Source organism: Pongo pygmaeus, chromosome 14, assembly GCF_028885625.2.
Source record: "Pongo pygmaeus isolate AG05252 chromosome 14, NHGRI_mPonPyg2-v2.0_pri, whole genome shotgun sequence".
Taxonomy (NCBI): domain Eukaryota; kingdom Metazoa; phylum Chordata; class Mammalia; order Primates; family Hominidae; genus Pongo; species Pongo pygmaeus.
Genome location: NC_072387.2, coordinates 34,995,888 through 35,018,465, shown reverse-complemented (window position 1 = coordinate 35,018,465; position 22,578 = coordinate 34,995,888). Strand labels below are relative to the sequence as shown.

The 22,578-nt window shown below is 44.9% G+C and overlaps 1 pseudogene; it reads left to right on the top strand.

The window, feature by feature from the left end:
- Nucleotides 1–1,979: 1,979 nt before the first annotated feature.
- LOC129011280 (histone demethylase UTY-like) lies at nucleotides 1,980–4,237 on the top strand (annotated as a pseudogene).
- Nucleotides 4,238–22,578: the final 18,341 nt, after the last annotated feature.

The following is a 22,578-nucleotide window of genomic DNA, read 5'->3' as shown; positions in this document are numbered from 1 at the left end:
GACAGGTGTCCCTATCAGAAAAGGAAATTTGGACACATAAAGAGACACCAGGGATGTGGCCCACAGACGAGAGGCCATGTGAGGATACAGAGAGAATGCAGCCATCTACAAGCCAAAAAGAGAGGCCTCAGGAGAAACCAACCCTGCAGACACCATCTTAGACTTTCAGCCTCCAAAACCAGAAAAAATCAGTGTCTGTCATTTGAGGCACCCAGGCTGTAGTGCTTTGTCATGGCAGTCCAAACAGACTAATACAATCAATAAACAGATTTTCCAGATAACTGAAATCTATTCATTTAAGTGTAACAACTTTGAAAATATTTACTTATTTTGTAAAGGCGTATTTCTAAGTTGTATCTATAAATGGCTACACAGTCTCCCCTCAGCATCCTCGGGGGATTGGTTCCAGGACCCTTGGGGACACTGAGATCTGTGGATGCTTAAATTCCTTATAGGAAATGACACAATTTCTATTCTTCTTTAGACTTTAAATCATCTCTAGGCCAGGCGGTGGCTCACACCTGTAATTCCAGCACTTTGGGAAGACAAGGCGGATGGATCACATGAAGTCAGGAGTTCACAATCAGCCTGCCCAACATGGTGAAACCCCGTCTCTACTAAAAATACAAAATAATAATAATAATAATTAGCCAGGCGTGGTGGCTCACGCCTATAGTCTCAGCTACTTGGGAGGCTGAGGCACGAGAATTGCTTGAACCTGGGAGATGGAGGTTGCAGTGAGCCAAGATTGCGCTACTGCACTCCAGCCTAGGTGACAGTGCGAGACTTCGACTTAAAAAACAAATAAATAAATCATCTCTAGATTACTTATAATCCCTAATACAATGTAAATGATATGCTAATAGTTGTTATACTGTATTATTTATAGAATAATGACAAAAAGTCTACATGTTCAGTACAGACACAATGTTTTTTTCCTGAAGATTTTTGATCTGTAGTTGGTTTAATTCTGAAATAGGGAACCAGTGGATACCGAGGACCGACGGTATAATGAGCATGCTTGAACTCATTGTTGATAGTGTCAGCTCTGTCTTGGCCTGTATGTGTTTGTTTATTTATTAGAGAAAGGCTCTTGCTCTGTCGCCCAGGCTGGAGTGCAGTGGTGCCATCACCCCTCACTGTAGCCTCCAGCTCTTGGGCTCAAATGATCCCCACATTTCAGCTTCCCAATCAGCTGGGACCACAGTCACACACCATGACGCCTGGCTAAGTTTTAACATTTTTTGTAGAGATGGGGTCTCACTGTGTTGTCCAGGCTGGTGTCACACTCCTGGGCTCAAGTGATCCTCCTGCCTTTCCCTCCGAAAGTGCTGGGGTTACAGGTGTGAGCCATCACACCTGTAATCCCTTGGGCATTTTTTTTTTTTTTTTTTTTGAGATGGACTCTGGCTCTGTCGCCCAGGCTGGAGTGCAGTGGCGCGATCTTGGCTCACTGCAAGCTCCGCCTCCCAGGTTCACGCCATTCTCCTGCCTCAGCCTCCCGAGTAGTTGGGACTACAGGCTCCCGCCACCACGCCCAGCTAATTTTTTGTATGTTTAGTAGAGATGGGGTTTCACTGTGTTAGCCAGGATGGTCTCGATCTCCTGACCTCGTGATCCACCCACGTCCACCTCCCAAAGTGCTGGGATTACAGGTGTGAGCCACTGCACCCGGCCCCCTTGGGCATTTTATATCAGGCTGCCTGCCATGCCCTCAGCGGACTCAGAACATTTTCCTGCCTCTCCCTGAGCAGTCCCTGGATGCTGTCCTTGTTGAGGACTTTTGTTGGTCTTCAGGGTTTATTTTGGTTTTGTCTTAGGCTCTTCCCACTCTGTCAGGCTGCCATTTCCTTCTGCTTTTTGTGTGCCTGCCTCTAGAAGCCTCCTGCCTTCTTCCTCACGTGGCTTTTAACTCCACGTTATCTGGATACCAGATAACCAATATATATATATATTTTGAGACGGAGTCTCGCTCTGTCACCCAGGCTGGAGTGCAGTGGTGCGATCTCCACTCACTGCAACCTCTGCCTCCCAAGTTCAAGCCTGAGTTCAAGTTCAATTTTTTCTACTGCCTCAGACTCCTGAGTAGCTGGGATTACAGGTTCCTGCCACCATGCCTGGCTAATTTTTGTATTTTTAGTAGAGATGGGGTTTCACCACGTTGACCAGGCTGGTCTCGAACCCCTGACCTCATGTGATCCTCCTGCCTCGGCCTCCCAAAGTGCTGGGATTGCAGGCGGGAGCCACCACTCACAGCCTGGGTAACCAAATTTAATGGAATTCTGTGTAAAGGAAGAGTAAGTAGGCCCTGAAGAGCAATGTACATGGATTTCTGTGCACAGATTTGGTGACATTTTTTAACTACTCAGAGAACATTTTAACTGCCTTTCTAGATTTTGAGATTGCCATCTAAATGACTTTCAGATAAGCGAGATGTTGTTTTTTTGGCCCAAATGATGGAAAGTCCTCCATAGGTGTGAAACAGTTTCCCAGGAGTCCAGATTGTGGATTCATTTATATTTCTCACCTGTGCTCAATCTGCCTCCACAGAGAGGCTGTGGTTCGGCACGTGCCGGCTATTCCGTGGAGCCACTGTCAGGAACGCTCGCTTTCTGCCTCCCAGCCTGACATTCTGCTGCATTTGTAACTTTCCTGGAAGACAGATGCAATTCATCTTCCTACATCTCTATAAAGATCCAGAAAGATATGCTAATTTGTTAGAATTCATTCAGAACCATCACACAAATCAGAACCCATAGAATGGTGAGGCAATTTTTTCAATGTCAAAACAAAATCTCAAGGACCAAAATTGAAGTTGAGCAAATTGGCCCAGGAGACAGTTGCCTCTGGCACTGGTTCTAATTGGGCTTTGGCTCCCAGGGATGGGGGGCATGCCGGCACCTAAGGGGAAGATGCTTAATCCCCCATGCTTTAATTTAAATCAAGTGATTAACCTCCTGCTTAACCCTGAGCAGAGCTGCATTCAGGCCCTGTGTACTCGTTACCTCAGGCCTGCGCACTGATCAAGCTCGTTTTATGGACTCCTAAGCAGCAGTCTCTGTGGACCAAGGAAGGATAAAGTAGACAGGCCACACTTTCAGCAGTCCCCACTGCTACTTCCAGAACCACAAACCCTTCTATCCTCCATGGCTTTCTTGTGGTACTTTGATTCTGACATGTACCTTACTCTGTCAGCAGATGTGAAGAAAAGGTAAGTTTAAAGAAAAGATATTTTACGGACACATTATGGCCTAGACAAGCCAATTAACCATTTGAGGCAGTTTTTTTACTCAAAGACACAGAAACCAACAACAAAGTGTTAACAAATCCACCAAAAAGGAATTTTTTTAAAAAGAAAGAAAGAACGAGACTACTCCAGTGAGCAGTTTGCAAACCAGGGATAGGGAGCTTTCAGTACAGAACAAAGGTGCTATCCATGAGAACAAAGAGAAGGATTAGTCTTTATAGAGAAACCTGCCACCCATGTTCTCTCTCAGGCCCACTCCACAAATGAGGGATGCAAGCTTGTTTAGTTCTGATCGGTCATGCCGGTCACGGTCTATTGGTTAGCTCCAGGTGACAAAATGGGGCCTTCCAGCAACCATCGATTCAGGTGGCATAAACAGGAACAAACAACTATGAAACTCCTAAAGTTACTTGATGGTGTGTTTTTTCCCAGGAATGCAGTTTCCAGGAACCTGTGTAACCTCTAGTCAGCAAATGGGCTCTTGGGTCCATTTTGAATATAGGCCCAGTTACTCACTCAGGATCCACCTGAAGGATTGGCTTCCAGGGTTCACAAGAGAAAGTCAATAACCCCTCTCATCCCTCTTCGTCACAGACCCTAGCAGCTCTATTGAGACCCCAGCCTCCCCTCCCCTGATGAAACACTGACCCATAGGACTATCACTGGGATTAACGGCAGGGAACTTGGCCATCTTGAGACAATCTGTAAGCTTTTATAAGCTTCTGGTTTTCATCCATATTTTCTTTTTCTTTTTTTTTTTTTTTTTTTGAGACAGAGTCTAGCTTTGTCACTCAGGCTGGAGTGCCGTGGCATGATCTCGGCTCACTGCAAACTCTGCCTCCTGGGTTCAAGTGATGCTCCTGCCTCAGCCTCCCGAGTAGCTGGGATTACAGGCACCCACCACCATGCCTGGCTAATTGTTGTATTTTTAGTGGAGACGGGGTTTCACCATATTTGTCGGGCTGGTCTCGAACTCCTGACCTCAAGTGATCCACCTGCCTCGGCCTCCCAAAGTACTGGGATTACAGGCATGAGCCACCGCGCCCAGCCCATATTTATTTCATAAAAGTTAGACACCTACTGTATATCATGCACTGAGCTAAGTACTGTGAGTGGGGTTGCTAAGATGAGTCAAACTGCGACCTTGCCTCCAAAGAGCTTGCTGTTTAGAATTTAGTGGGGGACATGAGAATTGTACATACATACCTGCACCACCAGATTGAAAATGGTGAGTGTTGTGGTGGATTCACAATGGCCAACAATTCTTTGCTTGGGGAGGTAGAGTAGAGTTCTCCTGTGCTTGAATCTGACTGGGTCTTGTGACTTGTCTGAACCAACAGAGTGAGTGGCAGTGAAGCTGTGTGACAGCTGAGGCAGCCCTCAAGAGATTTACACCTTCTGCTTTTGCAACTTGGCATGCACCCTCTTAAAGTCTTGAAAGCAGTTTAACTTCTGTGAGGCTGCCATGCTATGAGGAAGCCCAAGTTAGCCACATGGAGAAAGAAGCCGCATGGAGGATCGCTGAGTTGCCAGAGCTGTGGGAAGCCCTTGTGGCCTTCCAACTCTGCCCAGCCCCCAGCAGGCCTTGTCCACATGGCTGTACCCATGATGCAGTTGACCCACCACTACATGAGCCTACAGAATCACCAGCAAACAGAAGCGTTCCTAGTAAGCTGCTGTGGCTTGGGGTGAGTCGTTATGCAACTCTGGATAGCCACCATAGGTGTCCTCAGGGAGACAGAGGTGAGTGTCCAAAGTAGTGCTCTTGGAAACATTTTATTCACTGAAGAGAAACAAAAAGCCTGTTTGCCCACTTTGAAGGTGCCAGAGCCTAAGCAGAACTGAGCGAAATAAGGCCCATGCCTCAAGCTGACAATACTCTATAGTGTTTATTGTCACTTGGGCACCTGGAGCAACTTTTCTACTTAAAAATAAATCCTGAGAAAACCAATAAAAAAAAAAGAATCCTTGTCACATTCATAGGAAGTACACAGTGAAGTACTTATAGTTTAAGGAGCAAAATATATGCAACTGACTCTGACTCTCAAATACTTAAAAAATAGCCTCTCTCTAATGTAATATGTAATCATATGTGATATATAATATAATCATTCATAGTGAGTGCACAAATAAAGCAAATGGTGCAAAATATTAACAATAGGTGAAACTGGGAGATGTGGGGGTTTGATGTACTAATCCTTGCAATGTTCTGTAGGTTTGAAATTACATATTTCCAAATTAAAAGTTATTAAAAGTTAAATCCTAATATATACAAATTTATCCTTGTAACTAAATAGTTGTCTTCACCTAGTGTTTACCTATGGATGATAGTGGCCCAGAAAAGCCATTCAACCTTTCTGAGCTACTGGGTTTCTGCTGATAGAAAGGAAGCTACCATGTTTCCTGGTGCCCTCTTGAGCACCCAATGGACAAGCTGACCCCAACCATTATGAACTCAGGTTAGGAAACAGTGCTCAGGTGAGCTTTGTGTGTCATGCATGTTTATCTTGGCTTCCCAGTTAGATGTGAAGCCCCAACACGGCAGGAACCAGACCACTGGTAAAGTGGCAGTCATTCATTTAAGTATTCATTCATTCCTGTACTCATTTAATTTCACCCAACATTGATTGGATTACTTCTCTAATCATCTGTCTGGCTTGTCTCTCTCATACTAACTAGAATAATGTCAGACATTAAATGCATATTCAGGTTGCCAAGTTTCATGGTCAATGCCTGAACCCCAACTTTGGCCTGCAGAGCAGCCACTGGGAGGAAGGAAGAAGAGTATTCCAGATGGACGTCACACTCTGCCTGTCCCCACAAATGGAAAAGCAAACGCCATCTCTCGCTCTTCAGATGGAAGAACACTGGCTTCGTTTTGTCTGGTAGAGCCACTGAATACTGCTGGGGTTTTGTTTTTTTGAGACTGAGTCTCACTCTGTCACCCAGGCTGGAATGCCGTGGTGCAATCTCGGCTCACTGCAACCTCCGCCTTCTGGGTTCAAGTGATTCTCATGCCTCAGCCTGCCAAGTAGCTAGGATTACAGGCATGCACCACTATGCCCAGCTTAGTAGAGATAGGGTTTTGCCATGTTGGCAAGGCTGGTCTTGAACTCCTGACCTCCAGTGATCCACCCGCTTCCACCTCCCAAAGTGCTGGGATTACAGGTGTGAGCCACCTAGTAAGTGTGCCTGGCCAAACACTGCTGGTTTAAGGGAATATTATACGTACCCTTAACCCCCACCCTCATCCTCATGGCCCGTGATGGTTCTACATCTTTTTAACCAGGCATAGCTGTAAAGTTTGGGAACCACCATTTGACCTGTGCTACATCTTAATTTGTGATTTAGCCAGCAGTGTTCCTGTTGAAGATTTTTATTTTTAATGGCTCCCATTTCATATAATTTTCATGGTAAGTGGGCTTTTGTGAGCTCCTTGGTTCTGATTCATGCTATCCTCTACAACCTTAATCTGGGATTTTTCAGCCTTGTTTTCTAAGTAGCAGAGACTTGTCTAGTGCAATCAGAGGCAGCCTTAATTGGAATCTCAATCTCCTAACATCTCCCTGCTGGTTAGTGCTACCTTAAGAAAAAGGCTGCTCAAAGCAAGGCTACAGGCTACCGTGTGTGTGTGTGTGTGTGTGTGTGTGTGTGTGTGTGTGTGTGTGTGTGTGTGTGTGTGTATGTGTGTGTGTGTGTTTGAAGGAAAGTGAAAAAAATGACATTCACGTGATGCAAAGAGGCTTAGAGTTGGGATTTCTTTTACTTTCAAGTGTTCCAAGTGTTTAAGCACCTTTGGTCCAGGCAGGAGAGATTTCAACAGCTCTGTAACCTCAACTCCTGCTGCTCTCATGCCCAGACACTTCCTCCTCCCTTCTCCTCTCCTCCAGTAGCTTTGGGCTGCTGCTCCTGGGGAGAAAGGAGAGGCCAAGAAGTGAAGAAGAAAAGGCAGATTGAGGATAGGGTGAATGTAAAGAAGAAAAAGCTAATTGGTGCTCCCCTCCCCCATTCTGCCTTGTAGTGGGAAAAATAGCTACTGTTCCTTTAATTTAACTCTAACCTCCCCGGCAAAGGTGGGAAAACATTTTACACAGCAAAGCTGCTCTTGGTATTTGCCATTCAAAGCAGAGATGGGAGGCATTATGTGGGGAAAGCATTCTTTTTGCTTTTTCCCTTCCAATCCTGGGGAAGAGAATTCATGTGAGTTAAGAAAGAAAGAAAAAAATCGAGGAAAAAAACCTTCAATATACTGTGTTACTAGAGGCATGCCCTAAGAAATTCTCTAAAACAAAGCCGATTGGAGGGGGTGATACAATGAATCAGAAATACTGCCCAAAAGAAAAATGGACAAAAGAGAATATTGCAAAGATTACCTGCCTGAAAATCCCCTGCTCCTGGAACATGAATCACCCAGGGCACACCATCTGGTGAGCTGCGAAGGCAGCTTTAAGCAAGTGCACCTGCTGTCATTTACATCTTAATTATTATATTTTATGGGACTCTAAATTTTATTGAAATACAAATTTGTTTACCCAAATTTCTCTTTGCCATATGGCTCAATAATTGGGCCTGTCTCATAAACTTCATGGGGTCAGGATGAAGCATAATGATGTCCCATAATAACATGTTATTCCAGAATAACGAGGTCCCAGTCACTGAGAAGGTCCAGTTCTGTCTTGGGAACTGGCCTCGAGGACTTAAAACACAATTTGGAAATCTCTCCCCAGAAGAATTGCCCTCCACCACTGCTCTCAAATCACATGAATAATTTGTATTGATCTTAAAATGGACAGAAATTGTAGCAAAATTGCTCCTCACAGCTGGGCAGGGAGGGGCTCTCTTTTCTGAGGCTTGCTCGTTCTTGACAAAGGAACATTTCATTTTGTCATCATAGAAAACACAATTTAGCTTTCTTCTGAAGTGGCATATTTTCTGGTGAGATAGAAGGATCCTTCTACTCTGCAAGAAGGAGGAGGCTTTTTAATAAGCCCAGTGTTCCCTTTCTTCATTTAGAAATTGTCTCCTGGTGATCTTCAGAATTAGTCTGAAGACCTGAGGGGTTTGTGAAAGCGAACAGCCTCGGGTGTTCTCCCTCACGTTCTTATTTCATTTGTCCCAACTTGGTGCTGCCTGCAAACAGAGAAGGGAAGACAGTCCCAACAATTTTCGCCGGGAAGATAATTGTTCCCCTACTGTGTTAACAGGGAGAGGGGAGCTATCACATGCAGCTCTTGGGAGCTGAAAACCAAGCTCAGAACAAACAGCAAAGGCTTCCTCGATTTACCCCAGACTGGAGCTGGAACTGCCATTCCCATTGCTGTAAGGGTTACCCCAAACTGGTCCCAGCAGCTGGAAAAGACTGGGCCCTTCAGGAAGCTCGGGGCCCAGAGCCAAAGCAGATGATGGGTTGAAGTGAGCCATCCTTGGCCAAGGATTAAGGAGCTGGAAGGCAAGAAAGTACAGGAAAATTGATCTTAATTCTGGTTGCGTAGAGGTGCCTCTGGGATGCAGACCTTTGCAGGGGGTGGCTGTGCCTCAGGAACTGGCCATGGCTGCTCGTGTGCTGACCCTGGCAGGAGCTGGGGGCTTGCTCCTACATTCCCAACCAGGCATGAAGTCCAAGGGTCTGCCTCTCCTTCTCTGCCTTTTTTATATTAATTCTAGAGATGATATGGATGATGGTGATGATGGACAAAGATGATGACAAAGGTAATCTTTGGTTTTTCTGTCAACTATTCAGTCACCTCTCTGTAAGGTAGGCAGGTTGGGGGATGATGCCTATTTCAGAATTTAAGAAACCAAAGGTCAGAAAGTTTAAATGATTTATTCCAATCTCACAACGATAAAGTCAGGATTCCAATTATTTGGAGTATATAACTCCACATTCTATGTTTTCATCCTAAAATCCCCCAAGAAAAAACTATGGGCTGGCCTTTAAGAAAAGTCTACTCATAATGCTGAGAGTGTGTTTAGCCTGCCGAGGGCAGGATTTTCAAAGTAAGGTCATAAAACTCATAGTCTTCTGTTTATACTTTTTTATTTGACAAGTTCAAGGTTGCCTGGAAACAACTAGCAGAAGAAATGAAAAACCAATATCACATTTTTTTAAATCCAAAAATCTAATTGAATTTATTACTCAGATGCGAATGCTGGTTTTAAAATTCTATTTTTAGATAGCCTTCAGAAAGTTAGCTTGCCTTTACTTTAACGAATAAAACTTATTGGGAATGACTTTGTCAATCCACAAGTCCCCCAGAGGTCTCCTTAATGTTTCTGTTCATCAGATAGTGCCAGGAAGGGAACACAGGACATCATCCTTCCCCCGAGGTGCTTGTTATCTGGTTGGTTGGGATTGCTGGTACAATCACCAAACAAGAGTTAGTACATGAAAAGAGCCCAGAAAGAAGTGAGGTAGAGGGTATGGACAGGGATGTGCAGGGATATGAGCACGTACTGACCAGCACCTGATGGCTGGTAGGAAGCTCATGATGGGTGAGCTGCTAGACAGATGGATGGACGGGCCAAGGTCATTGCAGACAAAGGAAATGCATGAGCTCACATGCACCAGTGAGTGGGGTGGGGATGAAAGTGGAGGCTGAGGGCAAAAAGTTTGGGCTGCCCGGGAAGATTCCCGGAGGAAAGTAGAAAGCATGCTTGGAATGTCATACCAGGACAAATGATGGCATGTCAAACAAAGCAACTGGGGTTTTAACTGAGGCACAGTGCAGAGCCCTGGAAAGCTTTTTGGAAAGCCTTTGGAATGCTAAATGATCAAATGGCTTATGCTGGAGTGGACCATGAAGAGGCTATTGGGCCAGAATGTCAGAGTAGTCAGAGAGCCGGACTAAGGAAAGAGCAATGAGAACAAAAAGAGACAGGGAGATTGAGTAAGACACAATGACAACTGCTGCCGTGCGTTACTGTTAAAGCCTGCAGCAAGGTCCTACTCAGGAAATCTCTGCGGTTTGCTCGGGTTTGGGAATGCCTGAGATGGTGCTCAGACAGGAAAGGAGGTGAGGAACCAAAAAATAACCAGGGCAGAAGAAAACAGAGCTTTTTCAGACATGGATTCTGCCATTTTTCACACTCCTTAGTCCCTCCTGCCTCTTTATGTTTAACTTCAGGCACAACATCCATCCATCCATTGAGCCTGTCAATGAATAAATATATATTAAGAGTCCAATACAAGCCAGGAGCCATCCTGGCCTGTCTGAGGCCACTTCATTGATTTATGTTTCCTCTGCAGCTCTTCCTCAGACCCTGCCCTGTCTCTTTCCAAGGTTGACACCTGAGGCTCCATTCCTAGGACTTTTCTACTTTGTGTTGACCTTGGCTTTCTTGGTATAGGTATTTGTGTGATTCTCATCACCATCGACTTGAAGGGAATTTCCAGGGCTAATTCTCAGGGCCACACGGTTTGAGGATAGACCACAGCAGGCTGAGTGTCCCCAGCTTGGTGACCTGTCCCACTACTGTTCCACCTGGTAGAAGGAATCGTCCTTCTAAAGCAACCACCTAGGCTATTTCTCTTTGTAGCTGCCTCGATAGTTCACAGTGGCAGCTCACAGTAGCCTAAAGGTTTTAGGCTATTTCAGCAGTTCTGCCTCTCTGGTGTTCTTCTGTACATGCACTCATCCTGCTTCGATGGGTGGCCAAATTTCAACATCATCCATAGCTTCTATTTGGGGTTTACCTCCAAGGTACCTGATCTGATGCTAGGTGTTTTACTTTATTTGTAAGTATCAGCACAAAGAAGGAAATGGCAGAGCAGAATTTTAATCCACCCTCCCCCACTTTTTTTTTTTGAGACAAAGTCTTGCTCTGTTGCCCAGGCTGGAGGGCAGTGGCACAATCTCAGCTCACTGCACCCTTGCCTCCCAGGTTCAAGCGATTCTCCTCCCTCAGCCTCCCGAGTAGCTGGGAATACAGGCATGTGCCACCATGCCTTGCTAATTTTTTAAAATTTTTAGTAGAGGCTGGGTTTCAACATGTTGGCCAGGCTGGTCTTGAACTCCTGACCTCATGTGATCTGTCTGCCTCAGCCTCACAAAGTGCTGGGATTACAGGCGTGAGCCACCACACCTGGCCTAATCCACCCTTTTAACGGTGCTCTCTTCTCACTTATACCAGTTTTCAGCCAAGACTATCCCAGAAACTCTCAAACCAAATGTTCATGCCACTGCTCACATTTCATTTCTTCCTCGATGGCTTCCTATAAGGAACCAATGTCAGCGAATCAGAAAATGACCTGGAATCAGAACTTTTTTGAACTGGAAGGAACCTTAAAGATCATCTCTTTTCACCCATTCTTTTTACAGATGAGGGAACTGAAGCCTCCAAAATTAATTTGCTTTTTTCCAAGGCCACCGGCTATTGGGTGATGAAAGCAGCAGTACAGCTCCATACTCCTGCCTCTGCGCCCAGAGCAGAGCAGATGTCCACCTCTCATCATAGGCAGTCAAGGGCTGGGGCAGGCACTGAGATCTACCCGTCCTTCCTACCTCCCTGATTGCTTGGCATTATTTACGTCTGATTTCCAAATAGGGCTTGTTGGTTGTGACAATACAGTTTAAATGAGATTTTCTGCCCAACTGCAATCTGGCTGACCTTTCTGCAATTTGCCTTCTCCAGATCCCGGGAAATGTTTGAAGGGAAATTTACAATTAAGCTGATTTCTTTTAAAGGTTAAACCCTTGATTTTAGTTCCAAATCCTTGCCGTTTTATTTCGGCTTTGAAAAATTTCCAGATTTTCCATTTTATGAATACACCACTGTCAAAACTACACAAAGAACCTAGAAGTCGGTGTTAGAATTAGTCTATATAACAACTAATGGAAATATTATGCTATGTTCACACCAAGATATCTACAAAGATGAGTGAAGACAACGCCCTGAACAGGGATTTTTTTTCCCCCATCTTCTCTGTAATTTAAGGTTGCGTGGTTAAGTACCAAACAACTTACAGCTGCAAAAAGGAAGTTGAAGACAGTCTATAATTTTGCATCAAACACAATTCCAAAAAGGTTTGTGATTTTCGATAACAGCATTGTTACTCTGATTCTTTCCTTCTATAGTGCTCTCCCTTTAACACAAATCATGAAGGAGTCTATGTTTTGAAGTATCAGAACCTCCAATGCAAGAACCGAAGAAGAATTGTTAATTTGTCCACAGGCCTGCAATTTTGCCATTTTAGATGCCTAAGACATTATCACCAAATGCTTCAGTGACAATCTTAAATTAAGCCAAGGTGAAAAGGAGATATTTTTGGTGGTCGTTTGCTATCAGTAAATGCGGTCATATAATCATAAAATTATGTGGGCAGAGAGGTGGCCTGAAATGTGTCAGCGCACAAAAGAACTTGGCATTTAAAAAATACCCAAAAAGGCTGGGCGCGGTGGCTCACGCCTGTAATCCCAGCACTTTGGGAGGCCAAGGGGGCAGGATCACTGTCACGCGCGTCTGTGAGCAACAAGTCTGTTTATTTCACCTGGGTGCAGGCGGGCTGAGACCAAAAAGAGAGTCAGCCAGGGGAGATAGGGGTGGGGCCGTTTTATAGGATTTGGGTAGGTAGTAGAAAATTACAGTCAAAGGGGGTTGTTCTCTGGCGGGCAGAGGCAGGGGTCACAAGGTGCTCAGTTGGGGAGCTTCTGAGCCAGGAGAAGAAATTTCACAAGGTAATGTCATCAGTTAAGGCAGGAACCGGCCATTTTTACTTCTTTTGTGATTCTTCACTTGCTTCAGGCCATCTGGATGTATACGTGCAGGCCTGGGCTCAGAGGCCTGACAATCACTTCAGGTCAGGAGTTCGAGACCAGCCTGGCCAACATGGTGAAACCCTATCTCTGCTAAAAATACAAAAATTAGCTGGGTATAGTGGTGCACCCCTGGAATCCCAGCTACTCAGGAGGCTGAGGCCGGAGAATCACTTGAACCCGGGAGGCAGAGGTTGCAGTGAGCAGAGATCACACCAGTGCACTCCAGCCTGGGTGACAGTCTGAGACTCTGTTTCAAAAAAATAAAAATAAAAATAACCCCAAATGAAGCAAATTTTATGGCCTAGAGTTTCTAATGGAAAAGACACCAACAGTTAAAGAGGTTTCAAAATGTTTCCTTCTCTTTCAAATTCCAGGGTTAGGCTCTGCTACAACTGCCATAGATGACTTGGCATAGATGACTGAATTGAGGAGCCGGGCCATCAAGAGCTAATGATGCTTCACACATGATTCTGCGTGAAGGCTGAGGCTAGAGAGAGGTCACACGGCCTGCCTGAGTCAAGGACAGACAGAGAATAACCCCCTCGAGGGTTAGAGATGCTGTAGCAAGCACAAAGGAATGCACATTTTTCTTCCAAACTTCCTTGAGATTCTGATATATCTTGAAAGGTGAAAATTCTAAAAAGGTGGAGGAGATGGAACTGCAGAGAGTGAGCTTAGGGAAGCAAGAGAGAGCTGTCCTCCTTGAGTCCCTGCTCTCAGCTAAAGAAGATCACATGAGTCCTGCGAGCTGGCCATGAAAGGCAGATGAGAAAACCTTGTGGAGCTCTCAGGAAGCACGAGAGATGCCTGGGAAGCCTCCTTTAAAACTAGAGACCCAGGGAGTTGCATTTCAAGATGAGAAAAATTTCCTTGTTCCATCCATCTTTTTAAAAAGAATATCAAATCACTCACCCACCACCCCCGGACAGTCCAGAGCCAATTAAGCTGCTTTTCTTCCTCTTCAAAGCCCAGGAGGAAAGAGACCTTGATATTTAAATACCTGTCATTTCTTTCCCTTTTATCCAAAAGCGTGAAAAATAAAAAAACAAAAAAAAAAACCTTGCTTTAGTCAAAATGACAGGGAATTCTCCAGACAGGAGGGTCTAGTTCTTGTTTATATTTTAAAAGCCAATGCTATTAAAATAAAACAAACTCTTATAATCTGGTCTTCAAACTGGGAACCAACAAGCCTTATTTTAGGAAATGCATCATGTAAAATTTCCAGCAGTGGAGGTTTCTATTAGTCTAGGGGCTGCAATAGCAAAGTACTGCAGCTGGGCGACTTAGGTCAATTTATTATCTAGTCTGGAGGCTAGAAGTCCAAAATTAAGGTGTCTGCAGGGCCTTGCTTCCTCTAAAACCCCCAGGGGAGGATCCCTTCACGTCTCTCTGCTAGTTTCTGGGAGCCTCAGGTGTCTTCTGGCATTCTCCGTGTGTGTATGTGTGCGTCCGTGCGTGTGTGTGTTTGAGACAAGGTCTCACTCTGTCAGCCAGGATGGAGTGCATTGGCACGAACACAACTCACTGCAGCCTCGATCCCCCAGGTTTAAGTGATCCCCCTGCCTCAGCCTCCCAAGTAGTTGGAACTAAAGGCATGCACCACCATGCCTGGCTAATTTTTAAATTTTTTATAGAGTCAAGGTCTCCCTGTGTTGCCCAGGCTGGTCTCAAACTCCTGGCTTCAAGAGGTCCTCCTGCCTTGGCCTCCCAAAGTGCTGGGATTACAGGCGCGAGACACCACACCCAACCTCTCCCTGTGTTTTCACTCTGTCTTCCCTCTGTGCTTGTGTCCGCATATTCCCCTTTCATAAGGATGCGTGTCGTGTAGGACTAGGGTCTACCCTAATGACCTCATTGCAACTTGATTACCTCTGTAAAGACTCTGTCTCCAAACGAGACCACACTCTGAGAAATAGGGGTTAGGACTTTGGGAACACAGTCCAGCCCATCACAGGATTTTTGTGAGCCTGTAGGTGGGGAGCGTGACACTGCAAGGTGGCACCCTGGGAAGTCATGGCTGCCCCAAAGGTGGACCCTGAGCATTTCTTTTTCTTTTTTCTTTTTCTTTTTTTTTTTTGAGACAGAGTCTCCCTCTGTTACCCAGGCTGGAGTACAGTGGCACAGTCTCAGCTCACTGCAACCTTCACCTCCGGGGTTCAAGTGATTCTCTTGCCTCAGCTTCCCGAGTGGCTGGGATTACAAGTGTGCACCACCACACCCAGCTAATTTTTGTATTTTTTTTTTTTAGTAGAGACAGGGTTTCACCATGTTGGCCAGGCTGGTCTTGAGCTCCTGACCTCAGGTGATCCACCTGCCTCAGCCTCCCAAAGTACTGGGATTACAGGCGTGAGCCACCACGCCCGGCCTGGACCCTGAGCATTTCTGGAAGCACTGTTAAAGCACCCCAGACTGAAAGCTCCAGGAGGCGCTGGGTCCGTCCACATCTAACCCTTGCTCACAGGGTTTGAACTCAACCTACAGAGGGCTGCTTTATCTTCCTAGGGAATCCATATTCAATGTTAAGAGAAAAATTTTAGTAAAAAAAAAAAAATAGGATTCACTTACCTTCTACTTGAATGTGGCACATTAAGCATCATCTAGTTTTAATCCCTTCTTCTTCCCCAGCCCCACTCAGATGACGGTAAGGTAATTAAAAATATTTTAAAATCATTCATTATGAATCCAACTGTCTGACATTCAGGATATATTACCTCCTATAATTGATTGTAGTCATCATTTTGTGTTGACCAAGCCATTACAGACTCTGCTACATATTTACAATGTGAACTTTCCATTCCTTTCCCAGATTCTGTCCCTGCCTTTTCTTCACAATCTATTACACAGCTATCAGGGGCATCAGAAACTGAAACGCTATCTTCTCCTGTTTGAAATAGCATAATTAGATTTTCTGTAGAGGCTCCAACTCCCCCTCTTCTTAAAATGATTTTAATGAAGCTGAGATAAGAGGCATATTTACTTTCATTTTGTCCCATTGTTACCCTGGGTTCCTCCAAGCACACAAGCTTACCGCAAGGCTGACCATGGACGTACTTGGGAATCTATCGTTGACTTGTCCTCCATGCTCACCTTCTTAGCGTATCTTCACCTTAGAGAAAGGCATCCACGTTGGGCGGCAGATGAAGGGGTGGCCTGTCCCTCCACACCTGTGGGTATTTTCATCAGGTGGGACAAGAGACTGAGAAAAGAAATAAGACGCAGAGACAAAGTATAGAGAAAGAACAGTGGGCCCAGGAGATTGGCGTTTAGTATACAGAGGACCTGCATGGGCACCGGTCTCTGAGTTTCTTTTTTTTACAATTTACTACACAGTTTTTGGGGGCATTAGAAACTGAAACGTTATTTTTGACTTTGATTTTTTTTAGTTTAATTGAGGCTGCAGTGAGTGGAGATCGTGCCATTGCACTCCAGCCTAGGCAACAGAGTGAGATTCCACCTAAAACAAAAACAAAAACAAAACAAACAAACAAAAAAACCCCGTGGTGATCATATTTTCCAAAGAAGCACAAAGGACACACTTGCCTTTCCAAATGACTCCACTGGCTTGTGAATTTATGGGAGCCTCCTTTATCCTCAGTTTCACTTTCCACAGTTTCAGTTACCTGTGATCCACATCAGTCTGAAAATATTAAATGGAAAATCCCAGAAATAAACAAGTTTTCAATTGCACACCATTCTGAATAGCTTGATGAAATCTCATTCCATCCCTCATGGGACATGGCTCCCTTTGTCCGGTGGATCCATGCTGGCTACACACCCTGCCTGTGAGTCATTTAGGATCAACTGTTGCAATATCATGTTGCTCATGTCAAGGAACCCTTATTTTACTTAATAATGGCCCCAAAGCACAAGAGTAATGATGTGCTGGCAAATTGGACATGCCAAAGAGAAGCCATAAGGTACTCCCTTTAAGTGAAAAGGTAAACATTCTCAACCTAATAAGGAAAGAAAAAAATCTTATGCTGAGATTGCTAAGATCTACGAGAAGAACAGATCTATCCGTGAAATTGTGAAGAAGGAAAAAGAAATTCATGCAGAGGACACATAGGGTTCAGTACTATATATGGTTTCAGGCATCCAATGGGAGCCTTGAAGTGTCCCCCAAACCTAGGAAAAGAGGGACTGACTGCTGTGTTTTAACTCTCACAAAGGGTATAAAAGTCAAATCACATTTTGATGCACATGTCACGTATTACATACATATATTTTAAACTTTTTATTTTGAAATAATTATAAACGTACATGAAATTATAAGAGTAGCTCAGAGTTGGCGGAGTGCGGTGGCTCATGCCTGTAATCCCAGCACTTTGAGAGACTGAGGCAGGTGGATTACTTGAGGTCAGGAGTTCAAGACTAGCCTGGCGAACATGGTGAAATTATGTCTCTACTAAAAACACAAAAATGAGTCAGGTGTGGTGGCGCATGCCTGTAATCCCAGCTATTAGGGAAGCTGAGGCAGGAGGGTTGCTTGAACCCAGGAGGCGGAGGTTGCAGTGAGCCAAGATTGCGCAACTGCACTCTAGCCCAGGCAACATAGCAAGACTCCGTCTCAAAAAAAAAAGAAAAGACAAAAAAAAAGAGTAGTTCAGAGTCCTATGTGCCCATCAGCAGCTTCCTTCCACATGTGCCCTCAGCAGGAGGTGGCTGTGATTGGCCAGGGACAAGTGGGGACCCGGAAGACCAACCATGTTCTGCATCTGGACCTTGGATGATGGTTCTTGGGTGTTTGGGCTTTAGGTGTGAACTATGCACACAAGCTTTGTGCATTTTTCAGCAAGTTATATTTTACAGTTTATAAGGTGTTTGAGAGAGAATGAAAGAGCAAGAATGAAATCTCCTGGATTTTTTTTTTGAGACGGAGTTTTGCTCTTGTTGACCAGGCTGGAGTGCAATGGCACGATCTCAGCTCACTGCAACCTCCACCTCCCGGGTCCAAGTGATTTTCCTGCCTCAGCTTCCCGAGTAGCTGGGATTACAGGCATGCGCCACTACGCCCTGCTAATTTTGTATTTTTAGTAGAGACAGGGTTTCTCCATGTCGGTCAGGCTGTTCTTGAACTTCCTACCTCAAGTGATCTGCCCGCCTCGGCCTCCCAAAGTGCTGGGATTACAGGCGTGAGCCACCGCGCCTGGCCATCTCCTGGAAATTTTGACATAGAATAGGGATCCCCTTGTAGGGCCCTGCTGGGCTCCCCTCCACCCCAGCATGGAAATAAAGAAAAGATTTTGAATCTCTAATGGAAATTCCAGGCAAACCCTGCAACCAGAGGAAGCAAATTAATAACCTGCTAAACAAGAAGATAATCATAACTTCAACAATAACCACCCACATAAGTCAGAGTCACAAGATGATTGGTTCCCTATAGAAACTAAAGACAACTTCTTGACATATGTCCTGGAGTTGTTTTTCAGAAACCAGGACCCACGCACAATGGAAAATGCTGACCACAGTCTCACAGACCTGAGAGAGACTGAAATCAAACATGCGCTAAGGAAGTTCCTCACTTTCTCTTGCTACAAATCCCAGTGCTGGCGTTTGGCTTTTTCTGATCACTGGGTGAGCAGACTCACGTTTGGTTTGGCAACACATATTTCTCCATTCCTTTGCAAAACTTTACTAAACGACAGTAAAAAAGATTTTTTAAGCGCAAATTCAGAAGAAGGAAACATGGCAGAAGGAGAAGACAAAATACTTAAACCAAGATTTGGAAGATGAAATGAGTAGACACAAATGTAGCAGAGCGGGAAAATCTAAAACTTCAGTCCCTCTGAAGGCGGGTGAGGGAATAGGACAGGCCAAGAAGAAGCGAAACCCGACCAAAATAGTTCGGTGCAGGGGACAAGGAGATGAGGGTCTGGGGCAGCAGCAAGGCCAAGGCATCTCCCAAGAGGCACCTTCTTAGTGTGTGTGGGTTTTTGATATACATAGGTGATTGTTTCTTCACAAAATGAAGAATTTCAAGGGGGAAGGACAGCTGAAGAAGCAAGATGATTCCTGCTATGCAACCCAGAATGCAGAGAAGGCCACAATTCGGGGGGCCTCTTCAGGTCCCTGGAAAGGCGAAGGGCGTTAGGGTTGGGGCCAAGAGCAGTCAGTTCGTGGAAAGGTCACACAATGAGAGTTATGCTCTGGGCTTCCTTTTCCCTCACCTTCTGGAGAGCCTGAGATGGACATGGGATCTCAGGGACACCAGGTGCCACTGGGGGTGGGGTGAAGTGATGTTAGAAGTGAGTGTCAGCTGATGAAATGATGAGAACCCATCCCTAGCCTCCACTGCCGGCCCAGCCATCAGGGCTCTGGGAAGCCAGGCTTATGCCTCCCCTGCCCTACCTGGGCCCAGCCCCCAGGGTATATAAGGGACTTCTTCTCCAGGAGGGACAGCAGGAGAGACTGAGAAAAGGCCTCAGAATGATGGTTTCCAGCTTCATCCATGTCCCTATAAAGGACACGAACTCACCAGTTTTTATGGCTGCGTAGTATTCCATGGTGTATATGTGCCACATTTTCTTAATCCAGTCTATCATTGTTGGACATTTGGGTTGGTTCCAAGTCTTTGCTACTGTGAATAGTGCCGCAATAAACATACGTGTGCATGTGTCTTTATAGCAGCATGATTTGTAATCCTTTGGGTATATACCCAGTAATGTGATGGCTAACTATTGCAAGGACAAAAAAACAAACACCACGTGTTCTCACTCATAGGTGGGAATTGAACAATGAGAACACATGGACACAGGAAGAGGAACATCACACACCGGGGCCTGTTGTGGGGTGCAGGGAGTGGGGAGGGATAGCATTAGGAGATATACCTAATGTTAAATGACGAGTTAATGGGTGCAGCACACCAACATGGCACATGTATATATGTGTAACAATCCTGCATGTTGTGCATATGTACCCTAAAACTTAAAGTCTAATAAAAAAAAAAAGAAAGAAAAGGCCTCAGGAGAGGGACAGAAAGTTCCAGCTCGGTAAAACAGCTATAGCATGCATGAGAGCTGCCTCTGTGCCAGGCCCTGTTCCAAATGCTCCACGCAGACAGACCTCTTACAACCGAAGGGAGAGTGGGCGCTATCACCATTCCCCTTGCATGGGAGGGAAGTAGACAGGCAGAGGCTTCTGTCAGCATCCCTGCCCCCTACAGTTAGGTGCAATTTCCTACATCGCCAATTTCCCTTACTCGCCAATCCTCCATCTACTTTGAGCCTTCAAGATATTGTTTGAGGCTCGTCATAGCGGCTTACACCTGTAATCCCACCACTTTGGGAGGCCAAGGCTGGTGGATCACTTGAGGTCAGGAGTTCGAGACCAGGCTGGCCAACATGGTGAAACCTCGTCTCTACTAAAAATACAAAAATCAGCCAGGTGTGGTGGTGCACGCCTGTAATCCCAGCTACTCAGGAGGCTGAGGCACGAGAATCACTCGAACCCAGGAGGCGGAGGCTTCAGTGAGCTGAGATCATGCCCCTGCACTCCAGCCTGGGCAACAGAGAGAGACTCCATCACAAAAAAATAAAAGTAAAAATAAATTGTTTGACATTTCCCTCCTTATCTTGCGAGTTAATTAATATTTTAAAATTAATAGACTATTTCTTAGAGCAGTTTTAGGTTCACAGCAAAATTTAACAGGAAGTTTCCATATACCCCTGAGCTCCCAGTAGCCTCCTGGGTTCAAGAGATTTCTCCTGCCTCAGATTTCCGAGTAGCTGGGATTACAGGCACCCGCCACCAAGCTCGGCTAATTTTTGTATTTTTAGTAGAGACGGGATTTCACCACGTTGGCCAGGCTGGTCTAGAACTCTTGACCTCAGGTGATCCCCCTGCCTTGGCCTCCCAAAGTGCTAGGATTATAGGCATGAGCCACCACGCCCAGCCTCACCATAGGTTTTTAAGAAAAGTAGGCAGACAAGGAAAGGAAGATAATTCAAAAAATATTTAAAAACTCTATAATTAATTTAAAAAACCCTATGATGTAAGTATTATGATTATCTCCATTTCAGTGATGAAAATGTAGAAGCATTATGGGAGTTGCCCAAGTCACACAGCACTTGGATGGGGAGGAGGCCTTTGTTCCGTTGCTATTACTCAAATCATGGCACCTGGTTACTTCCTCAGAGATGCTTTGCCTCTTGACCCATGTAAAACCATCTTCTCCTTTCCTTTTCTCTCTGCTTAGCCTGGCTTATTTTCCTCCCCAGTGTTATTAGCAACTGACATTGTATCTTACAATTACTGTGTTCTTTTTATTGGCTATCTCCCTCTCAGCAAGTATAAACTTCATGAGGGTCTTTGCTTTATTTATCTGATTCCTAGTGCCCAGAAAAACACCTGACACACGGCAGGCACTCAATAAGTACTGAGTTAATAAGTTAATATTAAAGTGAATTTTAAAAACAAAGGAATGCATGTAACCCTTAAGAGAAAAATAGCTCTATGGGAGGATCCTAAATAGAATACCTTCCCACTTAATTTAACACTAGAGCCAGGAAAAAAAAATTATCTTCCTAATTAAGTATTTTTTTCAAAATCTTAGAAAACAATAAATACCAGAAAACAATACAAATGCTTGCAGGCAACATAATATTAACAGGGCATCTAACGTTTCCTATTAGATTCATGCCCTTAAGAAGTCAGTAATTTAATAAGTGTAACAGTTGTCATGAACATTACACTACCTGTGAACACTCAGCATCTGAATCCGCATGTTAGAATCTGCTCCAGCCTTTGGAGACAGCTGTTTCTTGTGTTCTAGCAGTGTCAGTGTGCCTCCTGCTATAAACCCTGGGACCATGGCACACACTTTGGTAAATGTATGTAGCAGTTATCTCAGTTGGTTAGGACATTCCCAAAGTGTGGTACATGTAAGAAAATATATTACTTTAAAAGAAATATATTATCTCTACTCTAAGAAATGTACCTGGCATTGTCGTGAGTTGGCCCAAGGAAGCCTGAGGACGTTACATTGAGAGCGTCTGTAGGATAAGGAAACACAGAAAGTCATTCAGAAGTAATCAATTTTTCAAGTAGTACTGAACTTTGAAGTCATTCTTTTCACACCCCAATCCTTCTAACACCTCCCACCTCACTGCAGCAGTGAGAGGTGTAATTTCCAGACAGCAGACAGTTGCAGCAGAACAGCATAGGCTGTGTCTGTGCCGTGTGGGCCTCCAGAAGCTCCCACTCCAGTGAGGCAAATCTAGCCTAGTGGGACAGAGGGAGGACCTTCTGTCGGTCTCTTGGGACAAGTTGCTCAGCATCTTTGTTCCTCCATTTCCTCATTGTAAAATGCAGACAATGACAGTACTTACCCAGTGGGTTGGGATGAGTATTAAATTAGTCAAATCCCTGCAGACACCCACAAAACATTTACTGGGCCTGTCTCGCTGGAACGGAAGCTTCCTGAAGGCAGAGATTTTGTCTATTCTGTGTACTGTAGTATCTCAGTGCCTAGATTGGGGCTGGCATGTGGTAAGTGCTCATTCAAATATTTGTGGCATGAATGAGTGAAAAACTCTAGCATAGCATGGATCTGTGCAGCAGCAGTATAGAAAGAGCATA